At 34.5% G+C, this 5,374-nt stretch overlaps 1 pseudogene; it reads left to right on the top strand.

The window, feature by feature from the left end:
* Nucleotides 1–2,643: 2,643 nt before the first annotated feature.
* On the top strand, nucleotides 2,644–3,965 carry LOC105823613 (annotated as a pseudogene).
* The last annotated feature ends 1,409 nt before the right edge of the window (nucleotides 3,966–5,374 follow it).

Here is a 5,374-nt window from a genome sequence, read left to right as displayed (position 1 = left end):
TTTGTATTTTGTAAAATATGGAGAAAATATCATGATTATTTTAAAATGATTCAAAAATATATATTCAAAAATAAATACATATGGTTGAGTTTCCAAAGTATGTATTTTTCTTCACTTTATGTTGCAGCTACAAAAGGAAAATTCTCAAGAGAATTAATATGAACTTATGATAATGCAGCCTGCAGCACGGTGGTTTTGTTTTGGTTTTGCCTGTTTTTGCTGACAATGCAGTTCAAACTATACCCTACTAATCTTTAGTAAAGGAATCAGATTCTTTCACCTATAATCATGCAGCAATAAAGTGTCATTCTTCAGTCAATACTGACTATTTAACATCTCTCTCTTTTTACAGATTTGGATCCCCAGCTCATTAGATTATTACCTGATAAATAAGAGAGGGTAATGAATTGAGAAAATAACTACGTACCTTCAGAGAAAACCTGCCCGATAACAATAATCCATTAGAAAACAGGCAATATCCTCTGATCTATTGCCCGCAAAGCTATGACTTGATGGAGAGTTTCATTCCCTGGGCTCAGTTCTCCAGAAGAAAATCAGCACAATTTAAATATTTCTTGGAATGTGACAGCTCTCTAGATCCCGGGTTGCATTCTGTTCCCCAGGGATGGCAATCTGGTGTTCCTGTGTGCATAGAGCAGTGAAGATGAATTGAAAATGCTTGAGATAAATTAGGAATGGCTAAGTTAAAATTGTCTCTGCTCCAGACTCTCTCATCTGCAGTCTGAAAGCCTGTTTTTCTGTGAAAAAGCTAGATGGCAGGCTGCCTCAGTAAGTTCTTCTTAAGCGACAGAGAGCATTTTCAATGAAGAAAAATTCTCCCATTATCTAAGCTAATGTGACTGCTGTTAAATCTAGTTTTTAAAGTGTCTGCTGGCACAAAATTCATTTTCACTATTGCTTTCTTTCAAACTACAGTCTAGAATCCATACTATCAGGCTATCTACAGTTCTATCTGAGAGGACATTTAAAGTTTTCAGTTAAATTAAACTGTGTATCTTTTTGCAGTTTTAACAATCATGTATGTATAGGAAATTTCTTCTTTGGGTACAAAAGGTATATTATTGTATTTTATAATATACAGAAAGTCTTGTTTTAAATTGCGGTACCTCAATACAAATAATTACATCTTTTATTAACAATCACTTATTTTAATTCAATTCCACATAGAAGTGGATCATTTTTAAGTGCCAGTTAAAATGTAGAAGTTATATAAAAATAGAAAAGGGGACTATCTAATCCTAATACGTGACCACAGAAGTGAATATTGGCTCTTTGAATGTTCTCCTGAAGAAAATAAGATGTTCCAAATAAAACTGAGGGTTGTAAATTATTTCTTTTCTAAATAAAAACAAGCCATTTTTAAATTCTGTTGATTTGAGTTGAGTGATGTGTTGTGATATGATTGTTTTTCCTTATAAGTTAGAAAATCATTTTAGCATTTTAATAATATTCTGTATTTGAGACATAAATAGTTACACTTTACATGGTGCGTTGGCAACAAATAAAACACTGAAAGATTACCAAATTCTTTAGTTCCATTTTTTTTTAACCTAGATTTGGCATGTGAAACAACTTTCACATGACCAGAAAGGACACTTAAAAGCATAATAATCCATGAGAATATGTATTTAAAAAAATGACTGCTACCTATAAAAAATTTACTTGCTTGCCATAAGTTTTGACATGTCAATGTGTAATGTTCTATGGTTATTTGGCATGTAAGCAAATTGTTGCTTTCATGACAAAAACAGGGTTTACACATGGTGGGGGCAGCAAAGACAATACAATCACCTGAAGGTCAACAAAAATGTAAATCAAAATTTCCTTTTTTCCTCCATCCACCCTATAGCGATAGCTGATCACTTCTCTCAGTGAAGCAGAAAGAAGAAATAGGTGGAACAAAATAAAACACCAAAGCAAGATGACTCCATCCCCTCTACCTCTACAGAAGGAGCATTACTGCAGCTATTTCTGAAAAAGAAAGACAAGGGAATTGAAAAGAAGCAGCTTCAGTATTCCAGTTGGGAACTAAAATTATGTAGCATATTTTAAAAGACTACAAAAGAAAGAGAGAGAAAGAGAGAGAAAAAGAGATATTTTGGAAGGAAGGGAAGAAGAAAGAAAATAAAAGCAAGGCTATTTATCAGCCTCGATTGGCTTTTCTTTTTTTTAATTTGTTATTTCAGAATATTATGGGGTTTCAAACATTTTGGTTACGTGCATTGCTTTTGTACCATTTGAGTCAATTATAAGTGTGCCCGTTCCCCAGATAGTGTGCACTGTAGCTGTCCGATGTGAATTTACCTATCGCCTCCTCCCCTCTCCCACCTGCTTGATTTCTGACGAATGTTATTTCCATACGTGCACATACATGTTGATCTATTTGTTCCAATTTAATGGTGAGTATATGTGGTGTTTGTTTTTCTAAAGTTCCCATGGTGTTTAGTGCTTCAAATATATAAAGGGAAGTAAAAAAGGTAAAAGTTAGTATATATAATAACTGATAGTTGATTGAATATACAACTGTATCACATTAATATGCATTGAGGATCTCAATTAGCATAATAGGAAACTATGCAGGGAACGAGGCACACACCTTTCTGAGCTGGGAGAAGACTTAAATAAAGGGGGGAGGCCATAGTTTCTAAGAAGGAGGCCCTGTTACAGGAGAGGAGCCACCTGGAAAATGACACATTGAGATCTAGTCAGGCCTTAAGCACAGATAGTTTGAAAATATCAACTTGCCTGAACTTGTTGGACTAAGAGTTATCTGAAAGAGTGTGAAACTTCAGGGCAGCACAGCTGGGGAGCAAATAAAAATTTCAGAACAAGTTGAAGCCCTCCAGAAAGAAAAGGATCAGCTCCACAGAAAAAGAAACAATGTGCATGAAAAACTTAAAAATGGTAGAGTGTTATCACCTGAAGAAGAACATGTTCTTTTCCACCTTGAAGAAAGGATGGAAGCATTAGAAGCTGCAATCAAATACAAGAATGAAAGTAACCAGAGTTGCCAGAACTTGCTCAGAGCACCATTTCAAAACCTCTGTCATAGTGAAGCAAATGTCTTGGAAAAACTACCTTCTCTGAGTCTACTTGAGATTAGAGCTGTTCTTTTCAGATATTTCAGTAAAGTGGTTAATGTGTGAGGAGGTGAATGGAAACAACAGTTACAAAACAAAGAATGAAAATGAAGGTTTTGGAATGGGATAATATGGTTCGAGAGTTGGAATCTGCACTGGAACATCTGAAATTGCAGTGTGACTTGAGACTGACCCTCCAGCAAAAGGAACCTGAGCAAAAGATTTAGTTGCTGTTATGTCATTTCAAAGAGCAAGATGGAGAAGGCATTATCGAAACTTTAAAAACATATGAAGATAAAATCTAGCAGTTTGAAAAGAATCTTTATTTCTATAAGAAAACTAGCAGACATCTTAAGAAGAAACTCAAGGAACTTGTAGGGCAAGCAGTTCGGCAGCAACCGTCAGAACATCATGATGCTGGAGATGGAGTCCTAAACCCAGGAGAAGCAAGAATGCTTTCAGAAGACTTAAAATGGGCATCCAGAAATGAAAGTACGGAATTAAGCGGAAGAGAAGGAGAAACAGACAGTTCAGCCAGCAGTTTAAGAACACAGCCAAATCCTCGGAAGCTTGGGAAGATGTTCCAGAATTCCCTCCAGTTTATAGCTCTTTAGCATCCCCAGTGGGAATTTGTTAAACAATGAGGATAAAACAGAAATAACAAAATCATTTTACAAAATCTCACTGTCGATCATCATCCCAAATTCAACTTGGGAAATATGGAATATCTTCATGGTGTTAACACCTGTAAAATTGTGTTGTAAAGAATTATATCAGATTTTTGCCTTGGAGCTATCATGGTATTCCAGTCTTGGAGCTGGGGTTAGATCAATGACTGCTGATTCCATTGAAGTAGGCATTTAACAATCAAAATTTTAGTTTAGTAGATATGTAAAAAGATTTCTTTTTTAACTTGTTAAAAATTAAAGCTCAAGCTCACTATCTCTTCTCTCAGGATAAAAGAAGAAGGGGAGGAAGGAATCCCTAATCCTTTTATATACTATAAATGTGTATCTCTTATATAGTATATTTGTAGAGTTTTAATTTATATTTTCATAATCAAATACACATTTTCTAATATTTGATAACATTTAAATATTTCTACTTAAAAATATGCTTAAAAATTTTACAGGCATTATTGAAGAACAAAAATAATAGACTAAAATATCCATCAAGTGAATATTATCATATAAAAGGGTATTAGATTATAAAGGTATGTTATAACTACCACACAAACATGTTGTTATTCTCAAAAACAACCATATTATTTTTAAAACATCCAGCTAAATATTGCTTTTGCCAGAGGGAGAGTCATCTCCTGCATGTGCTTTGGCACAGCTGAAAATTTGTGCCAAAATGTAGTCTGTGCGCTAAGACCACCTATCAGGTTTATGAATTGAGGTTAATCTACAGTCCTCAGAAGTTGAGTAGTCAGTCTTGACTTTTTAAAACATGGTGTCTGCTCTGTCTCTGGTATTGTTTTTTACTTACGATATTACAATATTGGTTTGCTAATACTGAAGAATATAAGTTTTCTCTCTCTTGCTTTTGCCTTCATTGTATCTCTCCTTATGCTACTAAAATTGGGAGAATGGATGCAATTCCATGGAACAGGGAAACGGTGATAGAATACATTAAAGCATTGTAACACCTCAAGGACAAGAACGCTGGTTGTGACATATCTGGTCTCATGGAGTGTGTCTGTAAAGTTTGAAGTCTGGCCAAAGGATCTTTGGCTAATAATCTGATGGTCTTAAGTCTGAGATTTTTTCTCTGCAATGTTCTTAGGTTTTGTGAACTGCATTGGGTCCATAAACATGTAAATAAAATTTTTGCTAAAATTTCCCTTCAGGTTTTTTTGGGCAGAAATCTTACTATATAATGTACAATTTAGTTTGAAATTAAGAACAAAATGATTTGCACACACACTCAAAAAAAAAAAGAATCTCAGATATCTATGACTACCTAGAAACTGCCAGTTGCGATTGTGCTAACACTATATTGCAATGATGGCTACGCAGTTGTAAATTCAGGGCCATTTGTAATTATGTTGGAGTGATATCTAAACTATTTTTAGAGTATTAGAAATTGTTTATTGTAGGAAGTAACTTTTAGGAAAAGACCAAGTTAGCGTTGGTTAAAAGGATGAGAAATATTTCTAGACATGGGGACCAAAATTCCAAGAGAAATATGTATATTACATTTGGATAAGTAAAAGTAGTTCGGTATGGCTCAGGTATAGAGTGAGACATGAAACACATGGAAAGAAATGA

This window comes from Propithecus coquereli, unplaced genomic scaffold (genome assembly GCF_000956105.1).
Source record: "Propithecus coquereli isolate 6110/MARCELLA unplaced genomic scaffold, Pcoq_1.0 Scaffold683, whole genome shotgun sequence".
Lineage (NCBI taxonomy): Eukaryota > Metazoa > Chordata > Mammalia > Primates > Indriidae > Propithecus > Propithecus coquereli.
The sequence above is the reverse complement of the archived record's forward strand: the minus strand, read 5'-3'. Positions and strand labels throughout refer to the sequence as shown.